The sequence below is a fragment of the Equus caballus genome, chromosome 8, assembly GCF_041296265.1.
Source record: "Equus caballus isolate H_3958 breed thoroughbred chromosome 8, TB-T2T, whole genome shotgun sequence".
NCBI classification, from domain to species: domain Eukaryota; kingdom Metazoa; phylum Chordata; class Mammalia; order Perissodactyla; family Equidae; genus Equus; species Equus caballus.
Genome location: NC_091691.1, coordinates 47,017,491 through 47,041,538, shown reverse-complemented (window position 1 = coordinate 47,041,538; position 24,048 = coordinate 47,017,491). Strand labels below are relative to the sequence as shown.

The window sequence follows — 24,048 nt, the reverse complement described above, 5'->3', positions numbered from 1 at the left end:
TTATATTCTACTTTGGAACATGATCTGCCTATCCAAATTATATACTGCTTTACTCGATTTATAATGAGTTTCCAACATGATTTTAGGAAAGAAGCCAATATCATGTTATGTGATCTGAATCCAATGTTTTGTGATTCAACAGAAATCTGAGGATTAGGAGATCAAAGCAGCAAATATACAGGCATACCTTGGAGATATCGCAGGCTCATTCCAGACCACTGCCATAAAGCTAATATTGCAATAAAGAGAGTCACACAAGTTTTTTGGTTTCCCAATGTATATACAAGTTATGTTTACATATACTGTAGTCTATTAAGTGTGTAATAGCATTATGTCTAAAGAAATAATGTACATACCTTCATTAAAAAATACTTTACTGCTAAAAACATGCTAACCATCATCTGAGCCTTCAGCCAGTCATAATCTTTTTGCTGGTGAAGGGTCTTACGAAAAATGCAATATCTGCAAAGCACAATAAAGTGAAGCACAATAAAACAATGTGTGCCTATATTTAATAGAGTCTAGAAAAACCTCACATAGTAATTCTCCAAATATATTCATAGTAATTTTGAAGAAGTTGGTGACCAGTTCTTTACAGTAGAAATAGAAGAACAGAGTGTTGAGATTATGCAATCTCTCTTCTAAATTTCAACACTTTAAAGATGTCTTTCCATTGTCTATTGGTAGTCATAGTTTCCCTCGAAATATCATTTACTTCTTTAATTTAAGGTAATGTCTTTTTTTTCTGGCTGAAGATTTTCTCTTTCTCTTTAGTCTTCAACAGTTTGACTAAGATATACCTAAGTACGGTTTTCTGTTTATTTTTTGTTGACGGTTTGGTGAGCTATTTGAAGCTGTGGGTTGATGTCTTTCAGCAGTTTTGGAAAATTCTCAGCCATTATCCCTTCAACTATTGCTTCTGCCCAATCTCCCTCTCCTCAGCTTCCAGAACTCCAATGCTAACTGGCTGGCCCCAGTATCAGCATTTTTCAAAGGAGTCCCTAATAATTCCCATATGCAGGTAGAGTTGAGTCTCTGATTATTAATGTCTTATGAGTTTGAGTCAAAGTATCCATAAACTGCCAAAATTAAAATAACTATTTTATAACATTGATGGATAGGCCAGAACCTGGTAAATAAGATGTTACACATATGTTAGATGTCTTGGCAATTTCCCTCAGCCTCTTATGCTTTGTTCTGTTCTTCCCATTCTTTTTTCCTCTTTATGCTTCCTACCAAGCCTGCTACACTATGCCTAGTCTGCTCTTAGACCCACCCAATAAGTTATTAACTTCACTCATTTTTTTCAGTTCAATGATAACTATTTGATTTTACAGATTCCAATTTTGCATTGAAATTCTCCCGTCATTTAACTCATCTTTTCCTCTATTGTCTTTAACATATTACTCAGTCATTTTTAACTTATTGCTAGCTCCAACATCTGGATCATTCTGTTCCTATTATTTTTTCCACTGGATTATCAGTTATGTTTTCCTGCCTCTTCCCATGTCTATAACTCTGTATGTTGGGACACTGCATATAAAAGAACTGTAGAGGCTCCAATGATAGCTTCTACCAGGAAGAATTGCTCTTTTCCTCTAATAGGATGATGGGCTCAATCCAATTAGGGATTGAGTGAATCAGAGATGGGCTGCAGCTCTAGTGAGACTCAGTCCACATCTAGCAGCCCTTCAGGAATGGTGCTCCCAGACTTGTGTTTAAGACCTTAGTGGATCTCTGTCTCCTTGTCCCTAAAAGTTCTGCCTTTCTGAAATTTTGACCTCAGCTTTTTAGCTTCCCATTCCACGTAGGTTCAAAACCCGGCAACTGTCTTTAGGGGATGACTAATTGTATATTTGCTGCAGGCCCTTCTTTCTAGCAAAATTTTGTCTCCTAAGCACCTCAAGACTATGAGAGTTTTCACTTTGCCTTTCTGGGCCAGCCTGCAACCTCCTGAACTGACCCAGAACTCGACAAATGTCTCATGGGAGCATTGGACGTGCCTTTGGGGCTCCTCTAGTTTCCAGTCAATCGGGCCAGTTCCACATGACTGCCAAAAGCTCTGCTAGTTTCTCTTTCCCACAGAATAGTTCCTCTCCTTGGACCAAGCCAGATCCTTAGCCCACACCCAGAATCAGCAAATATCCTCCCGCTCCCCCCAAGAAGAAAATAGCCTGTGTTATTTAGTATATAGGAAGGGGTCTTCCTTCTCTGGAAATTTATTTAATTTAGTTCTTACTGCTTTCACAGATCTCTGATTACTTTAAAAATATGATTTTTATAATTTATTTGCCTTTTCCCCTAGTTGTGTCAGTTGAATGTTGACTTATCACAATACACAACATTCTACTCAAAAGTGGAAAGTTTCTCTTTATTATATAGATAAGAAAACTCAAACCTAGAGAGACGGTAAGCCACTGGTTTTCAAACCAGGCTGGGCTGACCACTATTTCCCTAGAGCCACCTTGGGTGTCACGGTGCGGCAAGGTAGGGGTGCTTTATCTGATATGTTCTGAACATCTTCCTGATCACTGACAATCTTATTAATTCATCATTACAATTTTAATTAACTTTTTAAAAAATGTTGTATTATATTCTAGGATCCTGTAAATACCACCCTGGGACAATAGGACTTTCTCAAGGGCACCGTCTCTTTCTCTTCGGACAGTGTTTCAGATATGATGCAACTAATGGTGATCAATAAGGCAGGCCTGAGGTAAGAAGAACATTCAGTTTCCTCTCCTCATGACTCTCTCTGCCTGTGGGGGAGGAAACCCTGCTGCCTTCTATCCTTTCACGCCCTTCCAAGTTCACTCTGATGGGAAGAATTATTCATCCAATTGTACATTTACTGTGGCTCATTACACTACTTAGTGGGAGTCCAGTGCTTTAAAGGCAAGAACCCAGACTCTGTATGGTTTCTTTTTTCTCTTAAATCCATGCAATAAAGTTCTCTTGACTCTGCCTCCACCTTTGGGGGTGGGAGTGGAGGATGGAGAGGAAGCCATGCTCATATGGGGAGCAGAAAGCCTTAAGTCTCTAAACCAGTGTTGAGTTTTTCAGCTCAACTTTGTTTCCCACTTGCCTATTATTTCTTGTTCGTATGTTCTCTTAGTCTATACCCCAAGAAGAGAAGAGGAGTGGGTAGCAGAGTTCAGGCACCCAAACTCTGAACTCTTTAACACACGCCATGTGCTGAAAAGACCAATGTGTCTTTCATACCATCTGACACTGGTCCTTTTGTTATAACTTCAGAAATCTGTGGACCTTTGGGCTTTTTATCTTGGACTTGTAATCATCCTGGTACAGCCATGAAGAAGGTGTTAGCTCTTCTCTGGGCTGGGCATCAGACTTTTCTCTTTAGTACTCAAATTTCTCAAGAGGCCATATTAATATCATGCCCACTGAAGTGGTGTTTCCTGGTACCTTTGGAGGGCTTCTTCCTTTTATCTATGTCCGTGGGCATTCCACTTCAGTTCATCCTAAAATACCTTATATGGTTGTTCTGTATGTTTTATTTTCCATAACATACTATAATTTTCTTTAAATAAAGGGGCTATAAATTTTCCAAGTGCTGCTTCTTTGCCAAGCAGTATAAAGAGAAGAAATTACGTAGATATACTTAGAACATCCAATTGTGGGAGACAAACGGAGAATTTGAGACTACCCTAATTTTCCCTCAAACTCAATTCAGTGACAGCCTGGTGTGGAATCAATAGATTCTTCATTCTAGTGCTTTTTCTCAACTTTCTCAGTTTCATTTTATTCAGTAAATGTACTCAACTACTGACAGACTTACTTTTAGAATAATAGATTTCTGGGGCCGGCCTGGTGGCACAGCGGTTAAGTGTGCACAGTTCCACTTTGGCGGCCCGGGGTTCACTGGTTCAGATCCTGGGTGCAGACATGGCACTGTTTGGCACGCCATGCTGTGGTAGGCATCCCACATGTAAAGTAGAGGAAGACAGGCATGGATGTTAGCTCAGGGCCAGTCTTCCTCAACAAAAAGAGGAGGATTGGCAGCAGTTAGCTCAGGGCTGATCTTCCTCAAAAAAAAAAAAGAATGGATTTCTGCCAAAGTTATTTTTCAAACTTTTGTCCTGTTGATTAAAAAGTTCTATCAGTCTCCCAAGCTAAGCAGTACTCTGTGCTTCTGGAAAGGAAGGGCATGTGCTAAGGTGTTTTTATTTTCTAAAGTTGTTTTGATTCACTCAAAGGATAGATCTAATCTCTGCAGTCTATTTTTAGAAATGAAATGAATGTAAGCTCAAAGGAGCTTTAAATAAAATCACCATAATTATACTTACTCCAAGGCCATGAGGAACTTTTTTCCTCTCCTTTTGATACAGCAATAACTTCAATTCATGCCATCATTATACATAATAATAATGGAGGCGAAAGAACAGATTTGCCAAGAGATATACATCAAGACCTCCTTGCAATGTTTATAGACAGGAAATGTGGTGCCCATTTGGTAAAAACCCTTTTCCTCCTTCTAACCTGCCTCCTTCCTGAATCCCAACAATTGTTGAAGAAGTATCAGCCGGGAGAAGTGAGCCCATGATGTCAAGGGCTGCGCCCTGGCTCTGGGTCTGGTCACACTCAGTCTCACACGACCAGAGTGAGGATTTCTTAGAAATGTACAAAGCTTGCACAAGACTAACCCCGCCACCTCAATTCCACTTGAGGGATTATACAAACCATGAAGACTTTTCAGCTCTTGCCACCCGACTCTTGGCACTCACTGCAAAATACCAACAGTCACCTGTGAACTCTTCTGCTATGGACTGAACTGTGTCCCCTCCCCAAATTCATATGCTGAAGCCCGAACTTCCAATGTGATGGCATTTGAAGATGGGGCCTTTGGAAGGTAAAAACGGTTGGATGAGGTCATGAGGGTGGGGTCCTCACAATGGAATTAGTGATCTTATGAGAAGAGACCAGGGACTGGCCTCGTGGCCCTCTGCTTCAGAGGTCCAGGGTTTCACCAGCTCGGATGCTGGCCATGGACCTAGCACCACCTGTCAAGCCATGCTGAGGCGGCGTCCCACACAGCAGAGCTAGAAGGACCCACAACTAGAATATACAACCATGTACTGGCAGCCTTTTGGGAGAAGAAAAAAAAAAGATTGGCAACAGATGTTAGCTCAGGTGCCAATCTTTAAAAAAAAAAAGAGGAGACGAAAGAGCTCTCTCTCTCTGTCTGTCTCTCTCTCTGCCATGTGAAGACACAGCCAGGAGGCAGTCATCCGCAAGCCAAGGAGAGCACTCGCACCAGACACCCACCCTGCTGGCACCTTGATCTTGGACTCCCAGCCTCCAGAACTGTGAGAAATAAACGTCTGTTGTTTAAGCCACAAGTCAATGGTATTTCGTTATGGCAGCCTGAGCTAAGACACTATTCCTTGCTCTTCTGGAGAGTTTTAAAAAATGAAAGTTAAAAAACCAATGATGCCTTCAGAAGAAGCTTTCACTGAATTAGAAGTTAAAAAGAAAAAGGGCTTTGAGTTATTGCTGGAATGAAGCTGAGGCCAAATTACGTTCACTGAGAACCTCACTGGGGATAAGAGGCAAAAACGAAAGGCAAAAACCTGCCCTCACAGCCCGCCTCTTTTAGGTCAGCCACTTCTAGAGGTTACTAAGCAAATGATTTCAATATAAGAAGCTAAGTGCTAAGATGTGGGTATGCTCTGAATGTTATGGGAACAAGCCCCATATCAAGATGATCTTGAAGGACGCAGAAGAATTATCTGGTGAGGAAGGGTGGGGAGGGCTTTCTAGAGAGAAGGAACAGTATGAACAAGCCCAGCAAACTCCAAGCCGTGGCGTATCAACTGGAGTGCAAAGTGTGAGTGAGTAGTGGCCACTTTAAAGCTGAAGGAAACCTGAAGAGAGAGAAAAAAGCCAATAGCTGGAAACCCCTTTTTCCTAGCAAGGCACTGAAAAGAATTCTAGGGAGAATTCTATTCATTTAAAGAGGAGGGGCAGCTGGTTCCAACACGACTGAGCGTGCAGTTTCATCAGCATGCCAGAGGTAATCCTGGAGAGAGCTGATCCCAATCTTGGAGGCATCTGTTCTTGTGCCTGTGCCTGTGGGAGGGCAGAGGGCCAGCAGCCAGAGAGTTCTGGGTGTTCCCTTGCTGTGTGTCACAGACTCGCTGTGTAACCTCAGGCAGGCCGATGCCCCTCTCTGCATTTCAGTTTCCCCTCTATAAGACAAAGGCATGATCTATAAAGTATTTCTCAAGGATTGAATTTTATTCTTTCACTTAAAACATTTTTGAAGAGGACAGGGGGAATTTTACTCATTCTCTGACTTGTTACAATGAGAATTTTCAAGAAGCTTAAAAAGACAGTTGCTACAGATAAAATATATCAATTAGAAGTAGATAACAGAGATGAAGGAAAGGGGAAAACAAAGATAAAGAGGCAGAGTTGAGACAGTCACCCCAAATGTGAGGGAGAGATGTCTATCTACGTGGTGGGGAGGGAGCCGCACAGAGCAGGAAGGAGTGGCTGATGGGGTTGGCTGCATGCTTTCTAGCAGCCAAAGCCAAGAAGGTCCTTGATGGGTCACACACTGGGTGTCCCTAAGATACAGGCAAACCGATGGCTTGAGGGAAGCCGGTTAATGTTAGTCTGTCTCCTAAGTTTAAAACGAAAACGTAGTTAGACATTCAAATATATGTTTCAAAAAAGCAGAGAACAGTTAACTTAGGAAACCTGCCAACTTCCACAAGGCTCAGTGTAATGACCCAGAGGGAAGAAATGTCTTGTCTTGTGCCCATCCAATTTATAAGGTACACCCCTTATAAAATATAGAAAGCTAAGAACAGAGAAATCTGAACTGTGGTCTTTGCCTGGGTTCCAGGACAGGAACGAGAAAGCCTAAGCCCAGGGGGCTCGCGTGGGCCCACCCCTCCTCTGGGTGCAGCCACAAGCCCGTCAAGTGGCCCCCTCTATCAAGAAGACAGCGCTCCTCAGTGGCTCCTTTTCATTGAGGAAACGTTAAAGCCTGTGGCCCGTGCAAAGATTCTGAAGGCAATTAGCACGTATTTCAGAAATCCCTTGCAGTGCCCCAGAGGAACTCGGTTTATTCACCCACATAGCAAGAATCTGCTGACTGCCTTATCGTATCAGGGCACCGGCAACACACCTGGATGGTCCAGCCACGCTTCAGCTGGTCATCTCCTGAGCATCTGCTCCACGTGATACCAAGACGTAGGGTGTGCGCTCCCGTCACAGAAGAACTCACATTCAAAAAGTACTCCTGACTGCTTTCTGGGTGGACTAGACAACCCTGGGTACTTCAGACCACGCCATCTGCAGGGACCAGCCCACTTCCCTAGAGGTCTCAGAGGTCACATCCCTTCAATGCAGGAGGTCACCTTACCTGGGACCCTGTTCTCTCTCCCCTAAGGAGACCACCTCACTGCTACTTCTGTCTTTCAGATTCAGGTTTCTAGTAATCAATCAACTCTCTCTGGTTTAAAATTCTCATAACCCAGGTTTAAGATCTGTATAAACAAAGGCGCAAGTATTTTCATAACATTTTAGGGGGGCATATTGCAGCCTATTGTATTTTTCAAATTTCATTTTTAAATGGGTAATGCATTCACGATTCCAAAACCAGAAACTGTGAAAATATACCCAGTGAAGCACCTCCCTGCACCTGTGGTCCCCCATCCGCCCAGCTGTCACTTCTCACCAAAGGCCACCATGTTTCTTACGTATTAAGGTTTCTTTATGCTTATGTAAGTGAAGATGAATGCAGATTCTCGTTTTTTTTCTCTTTTTTACACAAAAGCTAGCACATTATACAGTTTTACTTCTTGTGTTTTCCACTTAGGAACGTGTCTTGGAGATCTTCCCCTGGCCAAACATAGAGCTTCATCGATTTTTGAATTCCATTGGCCAGATGCCTAATGATAGACACTGGGACTGTTTTCTGATTTTGCTCCTACAAACAATGCAGGTTAATAACCCTGCACATACGCCATCCTAGACTGGTGGAAACCCATGTGAAGCATAAGTTCCTAGAAGTGGAAGCTGAGGGTCGACAGGTGCACACTTGTATAAGTGTGCCGAGCACCGCCAGTAGCCCTCACTGCGCTGAGACATCTGACACTCCCGTTGGTAAGGAAGGGAGGGCCTGCTCTCCCCACAGCCTTGTCAGCCACATATGCTGGCTTTTTAAACTCAGAGTCACCCCTCCAGACAAAGGCTCAGGATAGCGTAAACGCAGCCAGGCCGTAGGTGCAGTCCTGCTCGGTGCAGGCAGCTGGAGGCCCAAACAGCAAAGGCAGAAACAGTGGAAGGTCTCCGTGGGCCTTGGGGCAGGCTCCCACACACAGGCTCACGGCTATGCGGGGCCGTGACGACACACCCTGTGAGTGTCTCAGGAGCAGGGCTGTGACTGTGGAGCACTACTCAATCCCTGGTCCCTACAGGGCCCAGAACCTACAAGTGCTCAGCAAATGTCTGCTGGATGAATAGACGGACGCAGACGGCCAGAGGGGCCCAGCAGAGAGGGCCCCTCCTCATCATCCAGCAAAAGGCCCATGCTGGGGTATCAAGAGAATGCGTGAGACTCAGAGATGGGGCCCCGCCCTGAGGTTCTGGGAAACACACTCTTGAGACACAAGGGGGAGGAATTTTGTTGACAGATTTAGTTTGGGGACACGTGACGCCACCTCTTCTCTTGTGTGTTTGGACAGGACTGAGGGAAAGTGATGAGAGAAGAGGGTGTTCCTTTGTCTGTTCCAGGAAGACACTGCAGACAGTCACTGTCGCATCAACCTTAAAGTGCATGCAGACGGTCATGATGTCTTCCTCCCCTTTCAGCTTCAGCCAAGAAATATCAACGCCACAAGGAGTTAAACGGGAAAATTAAAACGGGCGGCTAGCCTATACGCAGATTTCCCTAGGGAAGGCATGGAGCAAAGGCCTGCTGGGATCCAGAGAGAGCAAGGCCACCATCTGTTGTCCGCTGATCTCACAGCATGAGGCTGGGTCGGCCTGTGGAGTCCAGGTACCCGGACCAGATGCAGAGGTGGTCCCTCTAATGGACACTTTCAGTAAAGGACTTGGGAGCCACATACCAAAAAAGTGCACCAGATGAACTCTGGTTCGCTCAGTATCTTGGCCAAGAGCTCCCTGTTAGTTGCTTACAAAACCGTGGCCTGCCCCTCAGCCACCACCTCCACCTGCCAAGGCTCTCTGGGACTTTGTGGCATGTTTATAAAATCAGAGGAATTGGCCCCTACAACCAGGATCTGAACTGCTAGAAAGTGTGTACTGTAGTCATTCTCCAGCTACTAGAGGGAAGACACAGCCTTTTCTTCCAACCTAACATGGGGGACTTCTGAGTTCACCACAAAGGCAACTACTGCACGAGGCTCTGGAAGGGGCGTGGGCAGGGGAGCAAGGCTGCAGCTGCTGGGGCTGGTTTCTTTCTTTCGCTCTTTCCTTTATCAAGGGCCTATCATATGTCAGACACTGCGCTAAATGCCCAGGCCCCTGACAAGCCTGGTGCCCTGGGCCCACAGGCCTCATCAGGCCAAGAGAGCTCTGGACAAGGCAGCTACGGGCTGCTTCTCCCAGGCCAGCCTGGTAGAGAATTCCTTCAGCAAGTCCTTCACCTTTCTGGGCCTCAGCTTCCTCATCCACCCCAAGCAGGGGGGAACATTTCCAATATCACTACATAAAAATCGACAGGTAGAGAATGATCCCATTTCTGTAAAAACAGACACAACACACCTAATTACATGTGTACACAGAAAAGTCTCAAAGGATACTCCAAAATGCCCACAGTGGTGGGTTCACATAAGCTTTTTCTTCTTTTCATTTAACTTAACTTTCTAAATTTTCTATAATAAGCCTTTCAAAGTTATTTTAATGAAGGGAGTTGAACTAAATAGCTTCTAAGGTTTTTTTCTAGAGGAGTCATGGATTAAAATTAAAGTCACAAATTAAGGAAAAAGATATGTGCTTCAATAATGGAGAATACACCCTAAGTTTACCAGAAAACTCAACACCTAACCAAGGAGCTGTGCCATTTGTATTCCCACAGCCCGGCCAAGCCCAGCTCCCAGCTCCCGTCTGGAGGCAGCTGCTGCGATGGCTGGCCGTGGGTGTTCCTAAGACTCGTCCTGACAGTGTGGCTGGGCTCCGCCAGGGACAGGTTGCGCTCCTGTCCTCTCATCTGTTTGCCATTAGTCTCCATCAGCCTCCTGTTTCCCGGAGGCGTTTTCTATATTGTGCAGTATCCCACTAAGGAAAACGGCGGCGACAAGGAGCGGGTGGGTGAATTATGATCCAGCCTCCGCCAGGAGATCACGCTCATCCCACTCACATTCAAACTCCGTCGTGCTGCGAAGGAGACCCTCCACGACAGAGCGTCTCAGAAGAGGCCACCAGGAGGGGCACAGGCTTCGCAGTCAAGGCCTGGGTTCACGTCCGAGCTCCTCCGTTCTGGCTTAAGTTACGTAACGTCTCCGTTTCCTCATGGCTCGAGAGGGAAGAGGAGCACATAGTTTGAGCCACAGAAGATCGCGATAAGAAACGTGTGTCCATGTACCTACCACACGGCCTGGCACACGGTGAGCAGTCAACGTTCACTGCAACTACCATTGGTACTTCCAAAAAATCAGGTGCTCAGTGAGTTCAGTGGATCTGAATCTAAAATCTGATTGGTTAACGAGCTGCTATCCATGGAGTAAGTCAGAGCATGTTTTGCCAAGGGCACAAGGAGGGAGGGCAGAGCCTTCCGTCTGCTGGGAACATGAACCTACCCTCACACTGTGCAGACCCCTCACTCTCTTTCTACAGCAGGAGCCCATAGCCTGTAGGATGCAGCCCGACCACGGAGAATGAGGGAGTTTGCAGACCTGCGTGGGTTGGTCACCACCCCTAGGCCCTCAGGTTTCTGACCCCTTTCTCCACTCTCACATAAAGCTGTCACTGTCACTGCACCCACAGCACACACAACACGCACATACCTCCCGACACGCCAAGAGTAAGGAGTCACCATCTTGGTGAGCATGTTTAAAATGTGACCAATCTCCAGCTCCAAAGCCATAAGGCCAAGGGGAGCCTGAGAGGCATGAGGAAGGTGAACCGACATGCAGGCCTGAGAGCGTCCAGCAGGGAGGCCCCAGCAGGACCCGCAGGGCGCCCACAAGAAGCAGGGCGCTCGTTTCATCAAACCGCATGGCCGGAGAGCGCGGCAGGTCTGCTGTTCTCCTTAATTAGTCCAGCCCCTAAAGGAAAAGTGTAGCTGACGGGGCAGGGGCCTCACCTGCTGAGCACAATTGGAACAACAAATACTTTTGCAGCGCGACCAGGAAGCCCGAGCGCATTTTCTTTACCCTGGCTCTGAGCTGGGTATTCATTAGAAACCCCCTCCAACCATGACATTCAAGAGAACTGACGGCTACTGCCCAGAATAGCAAGGCATCAGCCTGTGGGTTCTTCCCTTTCCCCAGTAAGTGAAACCCCAGGCCATCTGCAGCACAAAGTGTCAACACCAGAGGCAGGAGGGGTCTGCTGGACAAGAGGCTGCGCCCACACCCAGGCCTTCCCGGCGGTGGATGGGAAGGGAGCGCAGCACTGTGGGCTGTGCTTTCTGAGCACAGCACCGTTTCCATACCCACAGCAGATTTTTTTTTAATTGAAGTATAATGTAAATACAGTAAAGTGCACGAAGAGCTTGAATCTTAAGGGCACAGCTCATTGAATGTTTGCATCTGTAAAGCCCCATGTAGCCATCACTAGACAGAAACACAGAACCGTCCCAGCATCTCCCAAGGCTCCGTCACGCTCCCTCCCAGTCAGCACAGCCCCGGCCTGCCCCACAGACGAGGCTGCAGCTGTCTTCATCGCAGTGTACTATTCTACTGCAGACAGAGATCGCAATTTATTTCTCCTTGCCTGATGTATGGACTACTTCTTCCAGTTTGGGGCTACTATGAATAAAACTACCATGGATATTCTTGAACATATCTTTTTCAAAAATAACAGTCTTACCGAGATATAATGCACATACTATAAAATTCGCCCTGTTAAAGCATACAGTTCTATAGTTTTTAATATATTCACAGAGTTAAGCAACCATCACCTCGAATTCTGTAACACTGATCGTGTCTTGTTGTGGACGTACATCTTCATTTCTCCTGGGAATAGACCTCGCAGTGGGATTGCTGGCTCATAACATAGACCTTGTTTAGCTTTAGTGTTTTCTAAACCACAAATGTTATTCCACGTCCTCACCAACACTTGGTATTGTCAGGCTCTGTAATGTTAGCATTCTGCTGGGTATGCAGTTCCACATCAGATTTAATGCCACTCTGTCTCAATGCTCCATTTCTCATAACTAACTTGGTACAGATTGAAAGCCAGAATTCCCTCGCAAGAGACCCATCCAACAACCTGGGGCTGCTGCTTTTATTTTAATAAACACCTGGGTAGGACTTCCAAACTGTCAGATAAAATGAGAAATCAGGTTCCCGGAGTAACTTGAAAAATTAAAAAAAGTACTTTCAAACATATGGCACTCCTTGAATCTGATCATTTTAAATGTCTCTTGATATCAGAACGAATGGGAAAATGGAACCCAGCAGAAGCGAAGGCTCTCTGTCGACACAGAGCAGCAGCTCTCAAACTGCAGCCGATCCCAAAAGGCAAACAGCATTTGCAACACCTGCAGTCCCAAACCCTAACGCTTTAAGGGCAACAGAGGAGTGCCAAGAGCTCTGAATGCTGGGGCCAACAGCAGCCAATATTGGCCACTGGGAATAACAGGGCCGACACCACTTACAGTAGGACTTCTAAGGTGGGAATGCAAGGCCTGAAGTCAGGAGAACAGCTGTTCCTCTCACCTGAAGAAAGAAATACATGTTCACAGATGAAAATCCTCCTTTGGGGTAGTAGGCGGCAAAGCATGGTAACAACAGGGGATCGGATCACTGAAACCAAAGATTTCTAATTCCAAGAAGATAAATCTAACACAGTGTGAGAAAAAAATACCATCTTTTTTCTTGATGGGAGAGGACAGTCATTGTATGAAGGACTAACTGGAGGCTAAAGACAATGACTCCTGATTCCACTTTCACTAAAAAATTTAAGAGGTACTTTAACAGTCACCGAATCCTTTGCTGTCCAAATTGTGCATCTGGAAAAGACTGGCCCTTTACACTCTCTTTAGACAGCATGTACGGACAGCCAGGCCCTCTGCTGGTTGGGGATATAACCTTGAGTGAGAGGCACCCTGTCTTCCTGAGGCTCCCAGGCTGGCACCCAGGCAGGTGGTCAGGAAGGACAGGGATGGGATTATTACTGTTATTTTTCTAATTAGCCTGATTCTTACTCTTACTTTTAGGTGAGGGAAAGAGGGCATTTTATTGATCAAATCTTGACTGCTCACCTACCATATTCTGGGCTAAACATAACCACACACATGCAAATTGTGCAGAAAGACATAAAGCCCCAAACAGGGCATAATGGCCTGAAGTGAGGCAGGACCCAAACGAGACAGCATTCTTCTAGGGGACAGATGTGACCGTGGACCTGCTCCCCTGGGTAACCCCCGTCTTCCCCCGCAGAAGTCACACGACAGGAAGACAGACGTGGAAACATAGCCAGGGAGGGCCTGTTCCCCACACCGCCTCCCCTACAACGCCCCCAGAATACACAGAAACAATCAAGTACAATTACAGTCTCACAGCTAGCTCTGTTTACACGGTACCAGGCAATTCACTGTTGACTGAAAACACTTTTCTCGCCACGTATTTGACTAACTTACCGGCTATTTTGGAGTCACATAAACAAACACAGCCTGCTTGTACTTAAGTGTCTGGCCTTATAGTCAGACGCAGTCTACTTATATATAAACAAAAACAACCTCAAAAGTCTTAACCTAAAGAGCAACTGGGTCAGTTCAAAGTGCTGATGTAGAATCAAGAGGAGAAAAAGCAAGTCTGGACTACTTTTGTAAGAAAGGAGAGAAATTTTAAACAGGAAAAAATGTGCAAATGACTTTTTAGACTTTAAACAAATTCCACTTTGGGGGATAAAACAGGGGAACAAACGTCGGGTGGCCCCCGGTGGAGTACCTGGAGCTCCTGGAGTGCCAGGCCACCAAGATGTCTCTGAGACACTATAGGATAGAATAATTAATTTCACAAAGTCACACCAGGTAACTATCTACTAAAAGTATTTCAAATCCACATGTCATTCCGCTCTCTCATGCATCAAAACTTATCTTCCCCATAATAAAAGTCTGCTCATTTGGATTTCCCGAGAACGCTTTCATTTTATTAGCTTTGACTGCTGCGGCTCAAGCTCTCCTGACACAGGTGCGGGTTCTGCCCACGGTCTGCCCTCTGGTTTGGGCAGGGACACGGCCTGAAGAGCTCTTTGCTGATTACTCGAGGTCTGGCCACACCCTGAGGAGCTTAGCTCAGGTATAGGGATGGAGGGTTCTTATAAGGAAAAGCAAACTGGAACAGAACAAATGGCACAATTAAGGAAAGGAGTACGCGCATCACAAGAGCACTATCGGGGCCGTGGAAGGGACTGCACGAGATACATGCAGAATTCCACCTTTATTTCTGATGGGAGGGCTCGAACCTGCAAAGGTGTGTGATCTAAGATCAGCGAACTTGAGGATTCACTGGGTACTCATTTATCCAACAGCTCCCCACCACGATCCAAGCACTCACCAGTTCATGCCCCAACGAATGGAGGCTTTGCAAACTTCCCCAATTAACTGGTTTTTGTGTTGCAAAAATCACTTTAATTTTAGTTATTTTAAGTTATCTTGGATACTAACAGCACCCATATAAGCCTTGGAATCAGGAAATTTACAGAAATTCAGGGTATTTCCTCAGTAAATGAACCAAAGCAAATTCATTCAGGTCAAGAGTTGTGAAACCCAGAATTGTTATCATATTTTTGCAGCACAGAACATAGCGATGATCAATGGCACTAAAAATAGCCCAGAAAAAATTAGGATTTCATAATCGGAAACAAAAACAACAACCTTATCCAAAATAGCAAACTGTCCATTAATATCACTTGCTTTCCTGTGAATTATTTTGACAATAGGAAATGGAATTTACATTTTTTTTCTTTAATCCAAAACTGTATTTCCCTTCCCATGTGCTCTCTGGGAAAACCTGTTCATAAACGAAAAATTCCCAGATAACTTTTCTGCTGACTGTTTCCACACAGCTCAACAATAACACAGCGGCTCCTTCACTTGCCACAGCCTGTTCCTGTCGCTTCAACAGTGATGTCATGGAAAGACATTGACATGCTGTTATTACTGCCCGGCTAGAGACTGTAAAGGAAATTATGCTGCTGCCTCTAGGTTTTAATTTTCCATGAAAAATTATTCTCATTGCCATAGCTACTTAGACTGTAAAAAAGAAAAATGATTTAATTAGGAAACAGCCATAATTAGATTTTTTAAGCACGCTCTTTCAACATAAAAAGTTACATTACAGCACAGCTTCACCAGATTTAATGATTTATTTTCATCAGACCATTCCAGAACACACTAAGGTGCTGAATAACAACCGAAGGAAGAAAATAAAAGGAATACTAAACTGCTACACAGAAAGTTATATATTCCAAAGTCGGGGGAGGAGTCTTAAGCAGCTGAGAAGAGAGAAGAAATTCAGAGAGTGAACCGAGGGGAGAAGCCTGCCCTTATGAATGATCCCCCTTTCCCATCCAGGAAGTGTGAGGAGACAGCAACAGGCTCTCTACACCCGACAGAGAGTGACAATGATGATGAGAGGGATAAGGACAAAGGAAAGGGAGTCATTGTGTTCGCTTCAGCAGCACAGGTCCTAAAATTAGGAAAATACTGAGAAGATTAGCATGGCCCCTGAGCAAGGAAGACATGCAAATTCGTGAAGCATTCCATATTTTTTGTAATTATGTGAGATGACGCATGTTAACTAAACTTATTGTGTTGATCATTTCGCAGTCTATACAAATATCAAATCATTATGTTGTACATTCAAAACTAATACAGGGGCCGGCCCAGTGGTACAGCGGTTAAGTGTGCATGTTCTGCTTTGGTGGCCTGGGGTTCACCGGTTCGGATCCTGGGTGTGGACATGGCACCACTTGGCATACCATGCTGTGGTAGGCATCCCACATGTAAAGTAGAGGAAGATGGGCATGGATGTTAGCTCAGGGCCAGTCTTCCTCAACAAAAAGAGGAGGATTGGCAGCAGTTAGCTCAGGGCTAATCTTCCTCTGGAAAAAAAAAAACAAAACTAATACAATGCTGTATGTCCATTATATCTCAATAAAACTGGGGTAAAAAGAAGTAAGTAGTAACAGGGTAGGAAATAGAAGGAGGAACAGCTAACACTCTGTTCAGTATAGACTTGACCTAATAAAAGTAAAACTGATGGGTATCGTAACTACACTCCTATGGTTTTTATTTGGTCTGTTCATGTGTGTGTGCACACGTGTGTGTATACATGTACATGCCAGAAATTGCACCTAAGAAGTCTGATTCCAGAACCTGAAAGATCTGTGTACTTGTCACTTCCTTGGAAGCTCAAGGGATCATTCAATGTTAAGCCTTGGAACTTCCCTTCAAACATATCTAAAACAATTAAGAGGAGAGTAAAAAATTATGTTATTTAGAAGTCATAAAATCTCTGTATTCCATACTAAAAAGACATTAAGTGGCTTTTTTGTTTTAATTCTACCAGAAACAGCAAGAGTTTTACCAATGGTCTTGGAGACATTTTAAAATTCCAAACATCAAACTCTAACAGCATTTGTTGACACTGTTATAAGTTCATCCTATACTTAAAACAGGTTTAATTTTTTCTAGTAAACTGACACAGCCAAGACTCTTTCTTAGTTCAAACCTTGCGACAGGTCAACAGAAATGTCAACATGTCACTGAAAAAAGAAAGACATTATGCCTTGCTCCGGAGACCTGGCAAAACCGCCTGTGAGAAAGGCCGTCAAAACTCTATCAAGAGTTCTTCGTAAGATAAATCAACGGAGGCTGAAACTTACCAGCGGAATCTTCTCAACTCTTTCAGGAGAAACTCCTACACGGGAAGCACAGTTCAGGACTGCGGTCATGTTACTACACAAGGAGGTGTTGTTATGGAGACAGCTTTGAAGGCTCCCTGGCAATCCCAGGGTATAATTAAGGCCAGTGGTCACAGAACAGCCAGCAGGGTGGTCTCCTTGGAAACCATCAAACATACATTTTCACAGGCACAGCAACTGTTCGGAATCAATGACTCTTTACATAGGTTTAAAAACATTGTGAATGGTGCATCAATTGCCTCTTTTGTTAGATAACGTCTGATTTAACAAGCTGTGAGAGACCTTGTCCTCACGCATGCTGAATTCCGAGCAGTGCCTGGAGCAGGCAGTCCACAAACCATTCACTACCTAGGACCAGTGAATACAAATGATAAATTCAGACCCAGGAAATCACTGGTTAATTTGGTGAAAGAATTAAACCAGCGGTTGACGGAGCCAAGGAGGGTCTGCCAACTGCTGGCACTCGCCATTCTAGGGCTGTCTCAATATTATTCAACCCTCTCATTAGGGTGGACAGTATTATTATGTGTTTACGGGTGAGAAAATGAAGCACACACCTAGAGAGTGGCAGACCTGGGACTCAAAGTTGGGTCAAAATTAAGTCTTGGTCTGGGATTATATGACTCTACATAATGCTCTGTGTTTACATAGCACTTTGTCACTCTCCAGCTATTTTCACATACATTATCTATTTTCTGCTTTTACCTTGAAACATTCAGGGGCCCAAGTTCTAGAATCTTCTAATTTTGCTATATTTTACCCCTTCTTCCTCGCCTCCTTGCTCTACTTCTGCACTCACCACACACTGCAGGTTTGAAGCCTCACGTGGGGACCCTGTCTAAGAAGGCTTCCCCATCTTCCACCTGGAGGGCGAGAGCAGCATTCTACCCTAAGGAGCAGCAATGGGAAGGGAAGCCCCATGCCATAAGCATGAATTTTGACTGTTCAAACTCTAAATAAAAACAGGAACAAACATTCCAATCAAGCACTTGTAGTATTACACACAATTTTCCACGAGAGAAGGTGGAATTTAGTAAGAGGGATGGAAGAAGGTCAGTTTGCCGAGTGGTTTCCTATTTTATTCTGTTCGGTCCTATTGGAGACTTTAAAATCTGGCAAATGCTTTATTAAGTAGGCACTGATAATTAATGATATGGCTCTTTGCAGATCATCATTATACATAAACCTACAATTGAATGTAAACCTATCAGCATTTAGTCTTAAATATCAGATACAGTCAACACTGTCAGAGCACATTAGAATCAGAACATTTTTGAGCTATCTTTAGACACTAGTCCAGACTCCTTGCCTTACAGATGAAACAGCTGAGGACTAGAGGGGCTCAGCACACAGCGACCAAAGCCAACAGTGAGTACTTTTCCCCCTGAAACTTCAGTCCCTCTACCACAAGGCTCATGGGAAAGCCTCCCTCCTATCTATCACTGCCCTTCAGAAAAAAGGCGTTCCTCTTTCTCTAAAGCCAGCCGCCAACCTCCTTCCACCTCCGTTGAACCTTGTTCTCCCAGTTTCCCCTGACTCTCCAGCATCTTTAAATCTCTCTGTAACAGGGTGTCTTCTAGTTTCATGCATGTCCTTCTTTTCCTAGAAAAGAAGTTATCTTCCCTAGATCAGCTCTCCCCCTGCCGACCCCCAATCACAATCTTCTATCCACTTCTTGTGCATTCTTGAGCATTTATGATCCATCTCTGCCCCACTCCCACCCCTGCCGTTTTACCAAAACTGTTTCCTCAAAGGCTAGCAATATCCTTGCTCTCGTCTTTTCTCAATCTGGTGGCATTTTGCTTTTACTCCTTAAAACGCTTCCTTAGACTTCCCCTCACTGAACTTTCCTGGTTCCCCCTCCCACCTCCTGGCTAGTACCTCTCTCTCCGCTCATTATTGGTCTCTGGCATCCAAGTATCTCTGAGGTAAGTCCTAGGCCTCTGCTCTGCCCAAATCCTTTCCCTCTCTCAGTGAGCTCATCGAGTCATTCATTTTCTTGATTTCAGCTTCATCTCCACAGGCGAGGCCCAAAAGGACATGCAGAGTTCTGAGCTCTCCCCTACATTTCACTCCATGTTTCCAACGCAAAACAGCTCCATTTAGATGTTTTTTCACCATCCACATTTGTTTAAAATATATTTCACTGGGTTTCCTCCCCAAGCATGTTCTGTCACAATCACCACTGTTGCTGGCTGTAATGCCATGGATCTCCCATGTGTCTAGCTGCAAACTTTGCAGCCATCTGTGATCTTGTCCATCCATCACTCCTAGCTCCACACTCTCACCACACACTCCCTCCTGTTCTAAAATGATGAGTCTTCGTCTTCTAATTGTTTTATCACATCACACCACAATTATAAGACAAATTCAATGATTAAAATTTAGTTTTCTTCAAATTGTCAGGCAAGTTGACCTTTCATCTTTATTCTTGCCATCACTACCTTGATTTGCTTCCCTTCTAAATGCTTGGAACACATTTCCAATCTGTTTAAAGCACCACTGCCATATTAACCTGCTTAAAACATTATTCACCTGTGGGCAGTCCCATTCAGGGGTTCACAGTGGTCTCTGTGGCGCGTTTCCCCTCACACCTCTGTACTCTGCTCCTCCTCTAGTCAAATTCATTTCCTCATGGTTCCCCACAGCATATCCTGACTTGGGGGCCCTGCCACTGGTCCTGGAGGCCCTCATTCCATTTTCCTACCTGTCCCAGGCAACCAGCGCTTGTAGGGGCCAGTTCAGTGGCTTTGCAGCCTCAGCCTACTCATAGAGATCTCCCTTCTTCCAACTCCTGAAGTCAGTGTCGTCCAGATAAGCAATGTTCTCTAATAGTCTCACCCTTGTCACTTCTACCTTCTGCTCTGGACTATAAGATGCCTCAGGCAGGCACTACCCATATACTAATGCATTCCCCCACCCCACATTCCAAAGGTTCCCTAATTAATGCTGACTGATGGGTAGAATCAGGCCCAAAAAGAGGGCCATTCAAAGAGAGACCATATACCTTGATATAAGACACTTCTAATACAACCAAAACGATAAGAATCCAGTACGTCTTAAAATCCCATGGAATAACAGCTGTTTCAGCAGGCAGTAAACTATGACACCGTTGGGGAAGGGACTGGGGGAGGCAAGCGAGACGCCTAGGGCGTGACATTTAAGGAGGCACTCATTCATTCTCAGGTGCCAACCCCACACTTCATGGCCCTGAGAGGGCCACCCTACTCCCTGCCTTGTGCACAGTAAAGATGAAACTCTAACAATCAAAAAACAAACTAAACCAAATCAAGAGACAGATTCTAGACAAGCTAAAGAAAAATTCTTTTCCCAGGGCTATAAAAAGAACAGACCAGAAAACCACGAACAGACTGGTTTCTGGTCTACTACTGCCTTCGGGGTCCTAAATGGTGGCAGCAACTATGGCATTAGCTTAAAGGAAGAAAGCACTCTATGGAGACAGCTCTGAAATGCGGAGCGAACACCGGATCCTTGGGACCCCAGCAGGCAGGTGCTGCTGTCTGGGGGTGCCTCTCCCTTCTGGCTCACCCTCAACACAAATGCACTCTGGCCTCAGGTGCTTCTTCCCAACGGATTCTGAGAATGCCAGTTGGTTTGAAGCTAACAAGGATGAGACACGGCACTAACTCAATCCAGGAAGAATTCTCATATGAGAACTTAACTTTCCTGGAGAAACCCACAAGCAGAAAAACTGAAAGTCACACCACATTTTCTTTATACGTCTACACATTTCACTGCTTTTCTCTTAAATTTATTCAATTTTTCCTGAATCTGTGCTTTACAAGTGGGGAGGGATCCCAAGATTTTATGAAGATGCAGTTAGATTTCACATGGATGAATTTGCCAAAACGAAAGGAGGAATTTTTTTAAAGTTGCTAAATATTGTTATTTTTAGCTTCTTAGAATGTCTCTCGAATTCCCAAAAAGAAAAACAATACTAACAGTGATAACAATATAAAGTGACTTACATGGCACTTTTTTTCCATGCTGAGCACTCTCAACCCAAGGAAGATACTGAGAAAAAACGGGGACCAGAGAGAAGCATGGATGTCTTCCCTCAGAACTGGGAAGTAACGAAGTTGATGTGACAATTTCATACAAAATGGCAGAGAATGAGTCCTTTTGGAGCAAGAAAAAGACACTGTCAGCCCCTGAATGACCTCCTTGCCTGTGTATCTTTAAGTTTTTCACAGAATCCAAATTCTCCTCTGGGGCCAACGGAACATCGTTCTGAGTCACTTTCCAAGTATGCTGGCACCTAGCAGAGTCACAATGACATCATGGGGAAACACTGTATTGCCAAATAGAATTATGTATTTAAAATGTCAGCACATTTTGATGTGCAGGTGGCCTAAAGAATGGGTAAATATTCTGCTACTGAGGATAACAGAGTTTGTTTTCAAATAGAAAAGAAAAAGGAGAAAGAGAGAGAAATTGCTTGATGTACTGAGGCTGGAGAGACCTTAACGGCTCATCTAACCCAATCCTCCACATTTAAGAAGGATTAGCATTAAACCACAGCAGCCAATTAAAAATCCTTCCACTTTTGAATTAACTACAGAGGAGGAAATTATAAAAAAATAATAAGAAAAAAATAAGATAAATAAAAAGGAGACTCATGCAAGTAGTAGCGAAATAGGCAAAGCCACATATAGTCATGCACCGCATAAGGACCTTTCAGTCAACGACGAACCACAGGGATGACGGTGGTCCCTTCAGATTAGTACCATACAGCCTAGGTGTGTAGTAGGCTATACTGTCTCAGTCTGTGTAAGTGCTGTAGAGGAGGAAGAGATTTTCCTCTACCCTTCTAGGTTCTTCTGGCTTGTCTAAGAACTAAATTGACATGAGACAGATTAACAGGAGAAAAACAACCAAAAGTTTAACAACATGTACACAAGGGAGAAACCCAGGAAAAATGAGTAACTCACCAAAATGCCAAAGCCCTCACCTTAAATACCATCCTCAGCTAAAGATGAAAAAAGATGCTGGGAGTGAAGAAAGCCAGAGACCTCAAAGGGAAGAAAGGCAAGTCACGAGTAGATGAAAAGGAGCAAACGTTTGGAAAACAAGTGTTTGGCCACACAGAAACAGAAGAACACAGAGAAGAGCTCAACAAACAGGCTTCTCTAGGCTCCTCCATGTCCACCACCTGGTTCATGTGAGGCTAAGGTGCCAGCTTGTTTCCTGAGACAGGTTTTTTCAATCTGAATTCTTTTAGGCAATTAAGGAGGAGGAAACAAGAAAAACTCTCTGAGTCTTTTCCTTCTTAAAAATAATCAGCCTGGGCTTGGCCCCATTGCCCAGTGGTTAATGTTCTGTGCACTCCGCTTTGATGCCCTGGGTTGACAGGTTCAGATCCCAGGGGAGGACCGCCCCCACTCACCAGCCATGATGTGGAGGTGTCTCACGTACAAAAAAATAGAGGAGGATTGGCACAGATATTAGCTCAGTGCTAATCTTCCTCAAGCAAAAAAGAGGAGGATTGGCAGTGGATATTAGCTCAGGACGAATCTTCCTCAGCAGAAAAAAATAATAATAATAACAATAATAATAATCAGCTTAAAATAATGCTCATGTTAAAGAGACACATTTTGGGGTGGCAAAGTTTGCTCCCCTTCAGTACACGCTATGATGTTTGCACAATGACGAAATCACCTAATGCGTTAATCGATGCATGACTGTACACAGGAAAAATGTGCTTCCTGATCCTAAGACAAGATGTAAGCATGATTCTTTGAGCGTTACTGCTTTACAGCTTTCAGGGATGATTTACATGCCATAAAATTCACCCACTGTAAATGTAAAATTCAATGATTTTTAGTAAACACACTTAAAAAATTAATTTAAATGATGGTGCAACTATCACCACAACGCAGCTTTAGAACTTTTCCATTACCTAAAAAAATTCCCTCAAGCCCACTTGTAGTCAACCTCTGCTCCAAGAAACCATCAGTATGCTTTTGGTCTCTATAAATTTGCCTTTTTTGGAAATTTCACGTAAGTGGAATTATACTATGTGTATTCTTTTGTGACTGGCTTCTTTCACTTAGCATAATGTTTTTGAGATTCATCATGTGGTAGCAATGTATTAACAGTCCATTCCTTTTTATTCCTTTTTATTGTTGAATAGTATTCCATTGTATGTATATACTACATCCTGTTTATACATTCACCAGTTGATGGACATCTAGATTCTTTCCAGTTTTTGGCTGTTATGAATAATGCTGCTATGAGCATTCGCGTATAAGTCTATTTCCAACACATGCTTTCAATTCTCTTGGGTGAATTCCTAGGAATAGAATTTCTGGGTTATATAGTTAGTTTATGCTTAACCTTTTAAGAAACTACCAAACAGACTTCCAAACTGGCTATACCATTGTGCATTCCCTTCAGTAATTTATGAGGGTTCCAGTTTCTCCATATCCTCATCAGCACTTACTATTACTTACATTTTTTTACTATAGCCCTCCTAGTGGGTGTGTAGTGGTATCTCATCGTGGTTTTAATTTGCATTTTCCTAATAACTAATGATGTTGAGTTCCTTTTCATGGACTCATGAACCATTCATACATCGTCTTTAGTGAAACGTCTATTCAAGTCTTTTGACCTTTCTTTTTTTAAAGATTGGCACCTGAGCTAACAACTGTTGCCAATCTTCTTTTCTTGTTCTTCTTCTTCTTCTCCCCAAAGCCCCCCAGTACGCAGTTGTGTATTCTAGTTGTGAGTGGCTCTGCCTGTGTTATGTGGGACGCTGCCTCAGCATGACTTGATGAGCGGTGCCATGTCCACGCCTAGGATCCAAACGGGTCAAACCCCGGCCACCAAAGCGGAGCATGCAAACTTAACCACTCGGCCCTGGGGCTGGCCCCTGACCATTTTTAAATTGGGTTGTATACATTCTCATTGAACTGTAAGAATTCTTTACATATTCTC

General features: G+C 44.1%; 1 protein-coding gene and 1 non-coding gene across 5 annotated transcripts in view; one reads left to right on the top strand and one right to left on the bottom strand.

Annotated features, from left to right (window-relative positions):
* The window catches only part of TMEM241 (transmembrane protein 241), a 121,246-nt gene that overhangs the window by 20,149 nt on the left and 77,049 nt on the right, over positions 1-24,048 (bottom strand). The window lies entirely within an intron of this gene.
* Positions 15,831-15,937, top strand: LOC111774848 (U6 spliceosomal RNA). Its single transcript, XR_002810151.1, has one exon. It is a non-coding gene; the product is annotated as a U6 spliceosomal RNA (small nuclear RNA).